Raw genomic sequence first — 15,405 nt, 5'->3', positions numbered from 1 at the left:
CTTTGGATTTTGCTTCGCTTTCCAACGCCCTGTGCAAACGGAAGCATGGCTGATGGTTCTTAGGAGAAAAATACATGAATAGTCTTTTAATTGGTTCCTTGATCATTCTTTTCTCTTTTATTACAATTTTAGCTTTTAAGTGACTCGGCTGCCTTCTCTACTATTTGGTCATGAATTTCTTTTTTTCTTTCTCAACAAGGATTGTTCTGGGGACCCAAGTGCTGTCAGCTTTTATAAGGAATGTTGATTACTTTATATGAAATAGGATGGAAGGAGGTTGATTAAACCCTGTGAAATGAGAGACAGTTGGGGAATTCTGGGAAAGATGGCAATGGACAAAGATTAGTGGGATCACAATGTACTTCTACAATATTTGTGAGAGGGATGTGTGAGATAAGGATCAGATTTTTTTTAATAGCATCAGGTATCAACCAGCACTAATGAGTGAAAGCTAAAGGGAGGCAGCTTGAAAGTCTTTGCAAGAAAGGATTTTGTTCATAACTATGACTTCACAAATAATGACTCTCCCAGGATTCTCTGAATTTCCCCTCTGAGAGTGGACCATTTGAGTAGAACCAGAGTATCAAAGAAGAAATTTTAAAGTCTAGTAAAAATTTATATGTGGATTTTTCAAAATGCTACAAATAGTTGATTCTTTGCTGTCTTTAAACAATATACAGTAATCACAAGAAAAGTTCCTTCTGTTCTTTGTGTCATTAGTTCTTGGCCTCACTCAAACCTAAGTGATGATGTGGAGGAAGAGAGCACACAAGATAACATGGCTATTAGCTTCCAGTTTAGAGGCTTGTCCTGGCGAACATTTCTTCTCTTTTCATGAGGTATAAAAATATAATCAAAACCCATCAGGACAGATTTTATATGGCTAAAAATTCATGCTTTCATGAAAATAGGAAAGAGTATTTCTGATTTTTCTTAATGTTTTCAAATACATCTAAATAGTAGATAGAAAAGACAGTGGAATGAGATTACCGTCATTACCCTAAGTACACATATAAAGACACAACTAGGGGCTGGGGATGTGGCTCAAGCAGTAGTGCGCTTGCCTGGCATGCATGCAGCCCGGGTTCGATGCTCAGCACCACATACAAAAAAAGATGTTGTGTCCGCCGAGAACTAAAAAATAAATATTTAAAAATCTCTCTCTCCCCTTCCTCCCTTCCCCCCCCTCTCTCTCTCTCTTAAAAAAAGACACAACTGATGTGACTCTGTATACAACCAGAGATATGAAAAATTGTGTACCATATGTGTAATATGAATTATAATGCATTCTGCTGTCATATATAACAAATTAGAATTAAAAATAAATAATTTTTTAAAAAAGATTTTAAAAAGTGGGAAAATCAGAAACTAGTATCGTTCCATGCTGTACATATCACTTCCCTTTCTCAAGTACAATCTGGCACAAAATGTGTTGAGAAGAGATTCCCCTCCAAAAAAAAAAAAATCCACTGGGGCTGGGGATATAGCTTAGTTGGAAGAGTACTTGCCTCACACGCACAAGGCTCTGGGTTCAATCCCCAGCACCACCAAAAAAAACCCAAAATCTGATATTACATCCAATGGCATGAACAAGATTTAAAAAGCCACATAACCATAATGAGAGCACAAAGCACACAAAAGGCTTTCTAGATTCCAATCTAGAAAAAAAAAAAACATATCCCAAGGAAGGAGAACAATGTTCTTGCAATTACTTTTCTCTAAGGAGTGTCTTAGTATGCTGATGAATGACCTTTTTTAACCCCCAGCACTGAGGATTGAACTGAGGAGTGCTCTACCACTGAGCTACATCTGCAGTCATTAATGTTTGTTTTGTTTTTATTTTTCTTGAGACAGAGTCTCACCAAGTTGCCCAGGCTCTCCTCAAACTTACCATTCTCCTACTTGTCAACCTCCTGAGTAGCTAGGATTATAGGCATGCACTATTGTACTGGCTACAAATTATATGTTTTTAAATCAGGAAATTGTCATTTAGAGAATATTATTCCCATAAGTTCTTTCTATATAAATTATTATAGAGCAAGCTTCACACAACCAATTGAAGAGACATTATTGTTAATAGATTATCCTATATTGTAGTTAATTGTATGGAAAAGAAACAATGTAGCAAAAATGAAATCATAAAAACAAAGAGATTTCACATAGTAATGTAGATTAAAATGTCATACAACTATAAATTCCCCTAAAATGCATAGACCAAGATCCTACCCAAGATTGAGACTTGAGGAAGGACTGACTGTATCCTTTAAAGGCACAAACTCATTTTTTCTTCTCTGTGGTACCCTGTGCCACACTGTAAAGAAGCCCAGGCTATCTTGCTGGAGGGAGAGTTCATTTGAAGAAAGCCCCTGACATATGAAAGACCACATGGAAAGGGAGACTACATAAAGCCAACAGTCAGCACCTTAGTTCCGGACATACAAAGCCATCTCAGACCTTGTAGTCTAAATCAGGCATGTGCTGTATGGGTGAGCCTAGGTGACACTGGAGCAGAACCTTGGTTAAAGTCTTGACTTACAAAAGTATGAGAAATAAAATGGTTGTTTGTTTGGTAGTGGGGATTGAATTCAGAGGCTCTCGACCACTGAGCCACATCCCTAGCCCTATTTTATATTTTATTTAGAGACAGGGTGTCACTGAGTTGCTTAGTGCCTTGCCATTACTGAGGCTGGCTTTGAACTCTCGATCCTCCTACCTCAGTCTCCTGAGCCACTGGAATTACAGGTGTGCACCACCACTCCCGGCAAATGGTTATTTTTTAAAGCCACTAAATTTTGGAATTTTTAAAAATATAACAATAGATAACTAAAACGCTGTTTATTGATGATTTGTAGTGCTTTTATTTAATGACCAGTTTTATTAAAGAATACCCCATTTATTTCTACTGTGATCAGCAAACAAACTGAAATTCAATATTTAAAACTTTTTGCCAAGAATATAACCTATCTTGCAAGTTTCCATGAGGACTAGAAAAGAATATATATTCTGGAGTTGTTGGGCATTGTCAGTCAATGTCAATAAGGTTAAGGTGGTTGATAGTTTTGTTCAGACTATTGTGTATCATTAGTGATTTTTTTTTATAGTGTTACTATCAGTTGTTAAAAGGGTGTTAAAAATTCAAAGTATAGATTTGTCTCTTCAGATTTGTCAGCTTTCATATATTTGGGGCATATAAATGTTTGGTTGTATGGTGTCATGTTTCTGTGTTCTTAAAAACACATTATGGTATTATGAAATGTCTTTCTTATCTCTTATAATACTCTTTATCTTGAATTAAATTCATCTGATGTTAGTATAGCCTCTGCATTCTTCTTGGCTTACTATTCATGATGTATTTTTATCTATTTCTTGTTTTCGTTCTATTCATATTTTTATTTAATGTAATTAAATAAAATTACATTAAATAAAAATTAAATTTTATTTAATTTATCCATGAGCGTTTAGCTTTATTGCTTTTCATTATTGTTTTAGCAATGTTTCCAGGAATTATGAAATGCATTCTTTAATTTATCACAGTTTTCATAATTTAAATTGTGATACTTTCTCACATCTCCCCAAGTCCTTTGTGCTTTGTCGTCATACATATTACAGCTGTATACCCTATGTTTTTTACCTTAGTCATGTTTCCAAGAAATTAAAAGAATAAATATGTATACATATTTCCTTTTATATTTACCTACATTTTAGTATTTCTAGTACTTTTCATTTCTGTTTATGGTGCATTGTCTTTAAAAATATCTACCCCAAATTCTCCACATTCCTGTATCATGTTGCTTCTCTCATTATGAAGTAATATCTATTTTCCCACCCGCTGAGTCTGGGCTGGTCTTTTGTCTTGTTTTAATGAACAAAATATATTTTTGGTGAAAGTGATGCCATGCCAATCCTAGACCTAACACCTTGGGAAGGTATATACCTTCTACTTTTATCCTCTAGAAATCTAATCAACAAATAAAAAATTTTAGAATGACTGAATGACTAAAAGCATTTGAGGAGATAAGCCTGACCCAACCAGTTGAGCTAGCAGACATGTAAACAAAGCTATTTTGTCAGTTCTACCTTTGGTTAAACAATCCCTGCTAAAGGAAACCACATAAGCACTAATAAATACCTAGAGCAAAGGACCCATCAGAAAATTATGTAAAGCCAAATCATAGAATAAGGAGACATAACAAAGAATTTTTATTTTAAACCATTAAGTTTATTACACAGTGAACTAAAACACACAGTGCATCTGTTTCTACCTGATGGATCATCTCCTTTTATCCTGAAGAGGTTCTTTTAGCATTGTTAATAGTAGAGATCTATTGGTATTGAATTTTCTTACTTTTTATTTATTTAAAAATGTCTATTCTGCTTTCAGTTTTGAAGAGTATTTATCCTGGATTAGCAGTTCTTGTCTTCTAGCACCTTAAACCTTTCCGTTAACTTTAATCTCTCATTTCTGATAAGAAGTCAGCTATCATTTTAGTCATTTTTACCTATGTGTAACACACCACTTTTTTCTAATTGCCTTCAAGACCTTTTTCTTCCTAATTGATTATTTACAGTTGACTCTGATGCATCTAGATGTGATTTGCTTTGTAACTAACTTTAGTATTCACTGAGTTTCCTAAATCTGTTAACATCTTTTTTGTTAATTTGAGATAATTTTAGCCATCATTGTCTTAAATATTTTTTCTTTACAATTTATGCCTCTATTCTTCTAGAAATCTAATTATATGTATGTTAGGTCACTTTGTCCTGATAGTAACCAAGTCTCTATTTTTTTCTTTCTGATTTTTAGACCAGATAATTTTTATTGGTCTATCTCCAAGTTAACTTTTTGCTGTTTTTGCACTATATAATCTGATGATAGATTTGTTTCATGAATTTTTCATTTCAAATACTATACTCTTTATTTCTTTTAAAAGAAATTTTTCATTTATATGTTGACACCCATATCTACTTATTCATTATGATTAAGCTTTTCTTTAATTCCTTGAAATTAGTTATAAAAACTTTATAATTTTTTTTTCTGCTAATCCTAACATCTGGGTCAGCTCACGGAACTTTTTTTATATGTAACATTTTCTCTTGTGGTTCTCATTTTTCTATCTTCTTTGCATTCTGGCAAAATTTAATGATATTCTACATGCCTATAATCCCATCGACTCAGGAGGCTAAGGCAGGAGGATCAAGAGTTCAAAGCTAATAAATTATGCATGGCACACATTGTTTAATTTTGCATGTAACTTCTTTTTAGTGCATCAATGAGGTTTTAGTGACATTGTCATCCAACACTTGGCCTTTGTTGTTCAGGGAATGCCTTCATGATTTTAATACTGGTTTTCCTATTCAGACTGTGGATTGGGTTTGAATATACTGTTATCAACCACCTGGTCTTTTAATTACTCATCCCAGTAAACTTATAGTTTGTGAAGCATTTGTTTCTCAGATTCATGACACTGTTAGAACCTGAAGTAGTAGCTGATGGGTATCTGTGAATTCTTTTTTTTTTTTTTACTTGTAGTAGATTGTCTGAAACAGGCATATTCTCCTCTGTGTTTATCCAAACCTCCCTGTCATGTGCACTACAAGTTACAATTTGGAAGTTACTGTATTAAAATTCTGTCTGTTCATGGTTCTAGAAGAGTGATGTTCTCTCCCAAACACTGGTTACTACAGCAGCATTTTTAATGTTGTAAAATAAGAATAAAGGCTCTGAAGGCCAAAGATTTTAAAAAGTCATTTTACAAATGTTACGTTAAATTAAAACTGAGCTTTGCTGTAATACTGTTTTCTCTTCAAAATGTGATGGTACAGGAAAGGTGTTATATGAAGGGGTGGTATTGCAGGGGAGCATTTTATATTGAAGAAGTAAAAAAGTTATAATATTTATAATTTTGATGAGTTTATTTTTATAGGGAAGATTTTTCTCCCCTGAAATTTTTTCTGGTATAGCAAAATGTTTCCATTATTAAAAATTGAAATTGTTAAAAAAAAGAGTTCAAAGCTAGCCTCAGCAACTAAGGGATGCACTTAGCAACTCAATGAGACCCTGTATCTAAATAAAATGCAAAAAAAGGGCTGAGGTTGTGGCTCAATGGTTAAGCACACCTGGGTTCAATCCATGGTACCAAAAAAAATTTTAAATTATATTCTGGTCATTTATAGATGATACATCATAGGAAGTCTGGATTATATTGTCTTCCTATAAAGGATATTCTGTTTTATGTGTCATGCAGGCTAATTACTGGTGAATTGTTTTGATCATATTAGATTTGGTATTATTATTATTATTATTATTATTATTATTATTATTATTATTATTTGGTACCAGAGATTGAACTCAGGGTACTCAATTACTGAGCCACATCCCCAGACCTGTTTTGTATTTTATTGAGAGACAGGGTCTTGCTGAGCTGCTTTAGCACCTCGATTTACTAAGGCTGGCTTTGAGCTCGTGATCCTCTTGCTTCATCCACCTGAGTCACTGGGATTATAAGCATATTCCACCTCGCCTCACTAGGTTTGGTATTTTTCTTTATTTCCATATTTCATGGTGCATTATACTTGTACATAATGGTGGTATTTGTTGTTATGTTTTCATACATATGTACAATATAGTGATAAAACTTAGCCAATATCATTCTCGAGTATTTCTCTTTTACCTGCTTTCCTCTCTCCCCTGATCCCTTTCCTCTATTCTACTGATCTCCCTTTGATTGTCATCAGATTCCTTTCACACACACACACACCTTTCTTTTCTTTTTTCCTTTCTGGCTGCCACATACATTTTCAGCATGAATCAATTTTGATTTCAAATTTAGGTCTACCATTTTCCCTTTACTCTTTTGTGTGTGGTTCTTTTTGCTAAGGCTTATTCCTGAACTCTTAATTAAGTACCTGATATATTAGTGAAGCTGTTGCAACCTGACTCTGCTGGAAACCATTTCTTCCAACATTGCCATTTAGCATCATCTTCAGTCTCCTTTATAGCAGTCAAACTCTGCTAAGCCTTAAAGAGTCTCATCTGGTACATTCCTATCAAAAATGAATTTCCTCCAGGCTTTTAGTATTCTCTCTCTAACACACACATAATTACATTGCACCCACCATAAATAGCTCAGACATTCTTGTCCACAAAATTCCAACCACTATGATAATCTTGCACTTTGATAATTTTCTCCTTAACTCAGTATGACCACCATCTTACTTGAGCTTCATCTCCCTAATTGTGTTTTGTGCACCAGGCCTACAGTCATGTCTGAAATTAATACCTGAAAATGTTTAGTTTTTCTAGTTTTATACTCTTTTGTGTCAGGAAAACAAATCAAGTACATTAGATCTATAACAGTTTCAAGTAAAAATACTAACTTACTTATATCTTTGCCCATCAATAGTGGTAGAGACACTTAGGTCAACTTACATAGAAACTGCAACATCTTATATACTCAACAACAATTTCATTGTCCATGGAACGAAAAATTAATTGAAAGAGTAAACCCAAAATGGATATCTGAAAAATAAACTGGTCAAAATTAGTAAGACAATCAGACTTAAATAATCATATATTTTACCAATAGCACTAGCTTAAAAGTATGAGTCTACAATAACTAGAAAAATACATGTTAATGGCTAGAGTCATAAAATTTCTATTATGATAGGCAGTCTCTTATGATGCTTTAATATTATATGATAGTTGTGAAATGATTACAAACTAATAATGAACATAATCTATTTGAAGATTAAAATGTTCTTCCCTGTATTATCTACAAAGTTTAGATAAACCTCAAAATGCCCTGGAAAAGAAATTTCTTAAGTCTCATCAAAATGAACTGCCAGGTTTTTTCCTACATTTGACATGACACAGTGCCAAGATTTCTAGTTCTGAATACACACTTTCTATAGGGAAGAGACTTTTATCTTGGCAATTAATAGATCATTTATCTCATTTCATACAGCCAATTTTAGTCGTAAGAAAAGAAATGTTTATGTATTTATTCTGCTGACTTTAATCTATAATCTAATCAGGGATCAACAAACTTTTCCTGAAAAGAGACTGATAATAAATATATTAGACTTTGTAGGCAAGTCTTCATTGCCACTCAAGTGCCAGTGTAGCACAAAACAGCCTAGACTGTGGGTAAATAATATAAGTTTCTGTGTTCTAATAAAACTTTGTTTACAAAAGCAAGTGTTATTGTTGGACATCGTGGTGTGCTCCAACAGTCACAACTACTCAGAAAGCTGAGGCAGGAAGATTACTTGAGCCTAGGAGTTTAGGCCAGCCTGGGAAATAAGAGAGAGGGGGGGGAGGGAGGGGAGAGAAGAGAGAGGAGAGAGAGGGAGGGAGAGAGAGAGAGAGAGGGGAAAGAATGAAAGAAGGAAGGAAGGGAGGGAGGGAGGGAGGGAAAAAAGGAATAAAGAGAACAATTAAAAAAAACCAGTGTCAGGCTCATCACTGTTCCAGAGTATTAATGTTTATGCTCACAATAGATGTTTGGCTAGGCTGTATACATACATACATACATGCATACATGAAAGCAATTCTGTTCTTTTGTTTGCTTTCTTTTATTTTTTCCATTTTTTTGTTGATACATTATAGTTGTAAATCATGGCAGTATTTGTTGTTACATATTTCCACATGCACAATATAACACTCCAGTTTGGCCTATATCATTCCCCAGTATTTTCCCTTCACTCCTCCATCTCCTGGTCCCTTTCCTACACTCTACTGATCTCCTTTTGATATTCACTTTCTTTTCCTTTTTCCTCTCTTGCTTCCACATCCGAGAGAAAACATATGCTCCCTTGATCTTATGAGTTTAGCTTATTTTGTGTAACAGAATGTTCTCAAGTTTCATCCGTTTTCCAGCAAATGACATAATTCATCTTTATGACTGAATAAAGCTCCATTGTGTGTATATGCCACATTTTCTTTATTTATTCATCCTTGATAAGCACCTAGTTTGGTTCCATAGTTTGGCAACTGTGAATTGTGCTGCTATAAACATGGGTATGCATGTACTACTCTAGTATTATGACTTTAATTCTTTAGGATAAACATTGAGTAGTTGTATAGCTGGGTTATATGGTGGTTTCCTGCCTAGTCTTTTGAGGAACCTCCATACTGATTTCAATAGTGGTTATATTCATTTACAATCCTATCAACAGAGAAAAAAGTGTCCCTTCTTCTCCATATTCTCTTTAGCATTTATTATTGTTCATATTCTTTTTTTTAAGTAGTTGGACAAAATACCTTTATTTTTATTTATTTATTTTTAATGTGGTGCTGAGGATTGAACCCAGGGCCTTGAACGTGCTAGACAAGCAATCTGCTGGGGTTTTTTTTGTTTGTTTGTTTTTAAGGGCGGGGAGAGAGAGAGAGAAAGAGAGAGAGAGAGAGAGAGAGAGTGAGAGAGAGAGAGAGAATTTTAACATTTTTTTTATTTCTTAGTTTTCGGCAGACACAACATCTTTGTTTGTATGTGGTGCTGAGGATCGAACCTGGGCCGCGCGCATGCCAGACGGGCGCGCTACCACCTGAGCCACATCCCCAGCCCCAGCAATCTGCTGTTGAGCCATAACCCCAGCCCCATATTGTTCATATTCTTGGTGGCTGCTATTCTGACTAGAGTGAGATGAAAGCTCACTGTAGTTTTGATTTGCATTTCCCTAATTGCTAATGATGTTGAACATTTTCATAGATTTGTTGTCCATTTTTATTTCTTCTTTTGAGAAGAATCTGTTTAATTCATTTGCCCAATTAAGCTAGGTTATTTGAGGTTTTGGTATTAAGTTTTTTAAAGTTTCTTATATAGTCTGGATATTAATCCTGTGTCAAAGAGTAGTTAGCAGGGCTGGGGATGTGGCTCAAGCGGTAACACGCTCGCCTGGCATGCATGCAGTGCAGGTTCAACCCTCAGCACCACATACAAACAAAGATGTTGTGTCCGCCGAAAACTAAAAAATAAATATTAAAAAATTGTCTCTCTCTCTTTTTTTAAAAAAAAGAGTAGTTAGCAAATATATTTTCTCCCATTCCGTAGGTTCTTTCTTCATGTTACTAATTGTTTCCTTTGCTGTGCAGAAGCTTTTTAATTTGATGCCATTCTGTTTATTAACTTTTCATTATTTTCTGAGCTTTAGGAGTTCTAATAAGAAAGTCATTGCCTGTACCTATATGCTGGAGTCTCAAACCTATATTTTCTTCCAAGGATTTGCATAGTTTCTGGTCTGATTCCTGGGCTTTTGATCTCTTTCAAGTTTGTACAGGGTCTAGTCTTATTTGTCTACATATAGATAACCAATTTTCCTGGCACCATTTGTTTAAAGCCTGTCTTTTCTCCCAATATATTTTTGGCATCTTTGTCAAGAATCAGATGACTGTTAACTGTGTTGGATCTTTTTCTGTGTCTTCTCTTCTTTCCCATTGGTCTATGTATCTGGTTTTATGACAGAGCCATGCAGTGGTTATTTCAATAGCTTTGTACTATAATTTGAAGTCAGGTATTGTGATGATGCCTCCAGCTTGCTTATTGAATTAGAATTGTTTTGGCTATTCTGAATATTTTATTCTTCCAAATGGATTTCAGGACTGTTTTTTCTAGGTCTGGAAAAATGACATTTATTATTATTATTATTATTTTAAATTTATATATGACAACAGAGTGCATTACAATTTATATTACATATATAGAGCACAATTTTTCATATTTCTCTTTGTATACAAAGTATATTCACACCAATTCGTGGGTATTTTGATGGGAATTGCATCAAATCTGTATGTTGCTCATAAAACCAATTTCAAACATATACAATCATATTAGTAGTGATTTTAGTGTCCAGAAAGAGATCTACTAAACAATAATTACTGGGCTGGTATGGTGACTTGTAGTCCTAACTACTCAGAAGGCCAAGCCAGGAGGATTGCTTGAGTCCAGGAGTTGGAGATCAGGTTAGGCAAAATAGCAAGACCCCCATCTTAAAAATAATAATAATTACTGATGTCAAAACACATCTCAATCATTATGATAGTCACTAACTCTTCATTGTTTTCCTTGAAACTCTAATATACAATTAGTGAATGTCAATTTAGGACTAATTGTGCTGTTTTATAGAGGAGAAAGCTGATTATAATAGTAAATGAAATCAGCTATCATGAACTGATTTGTGTTTATTTAATTACAATTATCATGCTGATGACTCTACATATTAAGTCTCCACCTATAGTCCCCTAGGTGCTAATTTTAAAGATATGAGTTTTCATTAAAAATAAGAAAAGAAACCCCTCCATATGCATTTCAATAATTCAAATTGTATTATAATTTGACTATTAACACAAGGGAAAATCAATGCAACTAATTCAGATTTAAATTCAAGATTACACAGTGCAAAAGAGGGAATAGTCTTGGAAAGGGAAGTAGAAAAATGTAAGATTCCTCTTAGAGGTCAGAAAAAAATAAATTAAAAAATGTGATTTTTTTTTAAAGGTAGTGTTAACTTGAAGTGGAAAACAAAAAGCAAAAATCCTTTGAAGCAAAGTGAGTTGTGTTTACAAGGACCTTTGAGTTTCTTTGATGTTTTAGTGATTCTGGTTTTTAAAATGTTGATTTGTGGAGGATGGGCACAGGGGATTGAATCTAGGTGCTTAACCACTGATCCACATCACCAGCCCTTTTTTTACATTTTTCTTTATTTTGACGTAGGAAATCCATAAATTACTTAAGGCCTTGCTAAATTGCTGAGGGTGACTTTGAACTCAATATCCTCCTGCCTCAGACTCCAGAGCCACTGGGATTACAATGTGCATCATGAAGCCCGGCCTTAAATGTTGATTTTATAATCCTTTCTTTTTAGCTGATAAGAGAAATTACAAAATACAGAATACTTGCAAACTACAAAATATAGGATACTTACAACTAAAGGTGCTTTGTTAAATGATCAGAGTTTAACTAACTCTGCAAGTGACTCTCAAGCAGTGACTCTCAAACTGGGAGAGTAATACTAGTCTTATCAAGAGAAGTTTAGAAATGCCTGGGGGCATTTTGTTGTTGTTTCACCATCACTGAGGAAACTACTAACATTTTTTGGCCAGGCCCATAGATAGTATATAACCTTCAGCTAGTAGGAACAGTCCAAACCAAAGTACCAATAGAGTTCTATCAAGAAACCCTGGTGCAAAGAAGTAATCTACCAAGGAAAACACAGTTGCAGTTAAGTAAGAGAACAGAGCAGGTGCCGGGTGCAGTGCTGCATGCCTGTAATCCCAGTGGCTCTGGAGGCTGAGGCAGGAGGATCATGAGTTCAAAGCCAGCTTCAGCAAAAGTAAGGCCCTAAACAATTCAGTGAGACCTTATCTCTAAATAAAATACAAAATAGGGCTGGAGATGTGACTCAGTGGTCTAGAGCCCTTGAGTTCAATCCCTGTTACCAAAGAAAAATAGACCACCCAGGTGACTTGTTTGTACCAGTAGGTCTACCTAAAACGAAAAGGGATTTTATGCAGTCAAATTTTTTTATTATCCATTTAAATATAATTCTTTATTTCTTTATGTTTGTCAAGAAGTAAATATATTTAAGATAACAATGAAAAATAATAAAAGAATGACAAGTATAGGAACCTAATGATGACTTACACTTTTTGATTATAGACTTGAGATTCATCTAAAATGACAATGCAATCCCTAGCTATTGCAACAGAAATCTTAACCTCTGAGTGAAAAAAAAGAGGGATGTTGAGATACCTTCAATCATCTTTTCTCACTTCTGCGTAAGTACCAAGAGAGGTTGGCCAAAAATATTTTAAAACCTAAAACATACTATTAAACGTGGCTTTTCTTTAAAATAAGTGCAAGTATATGATATGGCCTGGTGTTAATTTACAATCCCTACTTTCTTATGCTGCGACTGTCTTTAAATGTGCCCAGTTTGAACTGAGATGTGCCATAAGTCAGATATCAAAGACTTATTATGAAGAATGTAAAATAACAGTTATATTTTTATTTTGATTACAAGTTAAAAGGATGACATTTTAAATATATTGAATTATGTAAAATGTGTTATTAAATGAAGCTCATCTGTCTTATTTTTTAAAATATGACTTCTAGAAAATTTAATTTACATGTAGAGTTAATATTATATTTCTATTGGTGGTTCTAAGGGATCAGTGAGAAATAAGAGAAAGATCATGTTCAGATTCTCTATTTCATCATTTGGGTTTGATGTCATTCACTGATCTTCTTATGTATTCCAAACCATTTCAAATTTCATGTGGATTTGGGTAAGACTGAGCTTTCATACTAATCACAGAGAACTTACTTTCCCATATATGTTTGTTCAGTGTCCCCCACTGAGTATAGTCTTCATAATAGTGTTTATGGTCCTGTTTCTAATTTTATACTGCATGCATCAGTTAAAATGCTGAAGATTCAGGAGGGTTTGCTTTGCTTCGGTGTATGCTCTGGTAGACTATATGTTATGCCGAAGAACATATTTTCTCCTCCACTCTCCCTGTCTCCTCCAAGAGGTGCTTGTGATCTTCCAAGCACACTTTGGGAGGATGTTATCAGCCTTACTTTGTTTCAGTGAGAAGAGAACAGTTTCCAGAGTAGGAACTATCTAAAAATGTCTCCTTAGTAATGAAAGCATTTATTGCCAAGACTTTTGTTGCTTTGTCAATTGTCTATATTGGCTGTAACCGCCAGGATTTTGCTGTTTAATTATTTAAACCACATAAATGGGCAATCTTTCATATATTATCTCTATTTCTTCTTTAAAAATGAATTATAAAATTTTAACTTTGACCCATATTTGTATAGATGAAATATCTGAGACTCAGAAAAGTTAATGATTTGCCTATAGTCACACAATTAGACTTCTGACTACAATCCTTTTGGCTGTATTCCTTACTTCTGCTGTTGTTCTGGTAAGGAAGTAATTTATATTTCTGAAAACTAAATGGATAAAGCCCAACAGTGCACTGTGGAAATTGAGATGTGCAGGCCACAAGTCACCAATGTCTGTTCTGCATTTATTTCAACACACCAAATATTTGACCTCCGTGAAAAGAATGCCAAGGTAAATTAGGCAGAACCAGAAACAGGAACTCATATACATGCCATATATTAGTGGCAGTTTCAGATGTTTGAGTTTCTTTCTTTGTACAGTTGAAAGTGGAATAATATTTGTCAGGGCTAGACAAACAGTAGATGCTGGCAGAAGACCTTGCCTTGTATATGACTCACTTCCATTAGTACAGTACAGTTCGACATGACTTTTTAATTGTGGGGAGTGCCTCAGCCCTACTCATCATGCCCAGCCTAAACCTCCATCTTCCCTGGATTTAAGGACAAGATACTTGTTTAAATTCCACTTAAGTTATATGATCCCTTTACTTAAAGTCTAATATTTTATGCATTTTTATTCTATTAAGTCTAAATCCTTATGCTTGATTTTCAAGGAATTTCATAGTCTGACATAAGCACACAAATATGTCATCCTTTATAGAATCCTTTCCTCTTAGCAAAATGAGGTGTCCTTACTGTCCTTTAAACATACTTCTTTCTGCTGAGTCTTTTATGCTGTTTAATTCACTTGCCTTTTATTCTCTTTTTAGAATCTGAATCCTATGTACTTATCCAGGTCTAGCTCAAATCCCAAGACTCATCCCTTACTTTTAACTCTTTAGTGTTTACAATTTGTACCAAAATACATTTTAGTATTTATTTTGTGGCAGGGTAGGGCCCTTGCCACCCTCCCGCTACACTAACTTTTACCAAGGAGGAAACTGGTGTTACCAAGAAAGACCTGTTTATAATTTAGGAGTTCCCATTCTCGAGATTATAATGAGGATCTAGAGTCACCTCCACCCTTGGAGATAGATCCAAGATTGGGGTCCTTCGGCACAGGTGTAAAGGTTGATCCATTGCCTAAATCTCTTACATTGGCACAGAGGATGATGTACACACACACACACATACACACACACGCCAAAACTCAGGAAGGAAGGAAGGAAGGAAGGAAGGAAGGAAGGGAGGGCGGGAAGGAAGGAAAGAAAGAAAGGTGGGTGGGCGGGGGGGAAAGAAGGAAGGAGACCCTTTGAAATCCATTGAAAAATGATACTGTTCTGGTCAACCTCACAGAAAATGGATATTTCTTGTCATTTTCTGACTTACCATATTGTGACCAAGCATAGTGCTATTATTTTATTTTTCTACTAAGACCTTTACTAGGATTCACCTGGTTTATAACTTTCTACCTTTAAATATAACTGAATCTGCTGGAAGGTGGTGGCAGAGTCTGTAATCCCAGATATTCAGGAGGCTGAGGCTGGAGGATCGCAAGTTTGAGGTAAACTTGGGGAACTGAGCCAGACTCTGTTTCAAAATAAAAACTAAACTG

The 15,405-nt window shown here is 34.8% G+C and overlaps 1 protein-coding gene across 13 annotated transcripts in view; it reads left to right on the top strand.

The window, feature by feature from the left end:
• Window positions 1-15,405, top strand: part of LOC144370376 (transport and Golgi organization protein 1 homolog) — a 176,000-nt gene that overhangs the window by 101,652 nt on the left and 58,943 nt on the right. The window contains exon 2 of one of the 13 annotated variants that reach the window (XM_078031128.1): window positions 12,657-12,775. The exons of the other annotated variants lie outside the window; for them this stretch is intronic. The gene's annotated coding sequence lies outside the window, so the exon portion shown is untranslated. The remainder of the gene's footprint in view (window positions 1-12,656; window positions 12,776-15,405) is intronic. 13 annotated transcript variants of the gene reach the window in all.

This window comes from Ictidomys tridecemlineatus, chromosome 14 (genome assembly GCF_052094955.1).
Source record: "Ictidomys tridecemlineatus isolate mIctTri1 chromosome 14, mIctTri1.hap1, whole genome shotgun sequence".
In the NCBI taxonomy this organism is placed as follows: domain Eukaryota; kingdom Metazoa; phylum Chordata; class Mammalia; order Rodentia; family Sciuridae; genus Ictidomys; species Ictidomys tridecemlineatus.
The sequence above is the reverse complement of the archived record's forward strand: the minus strand, read 5'-3'. Positions and strand labels throughout refer to the sequence as shown.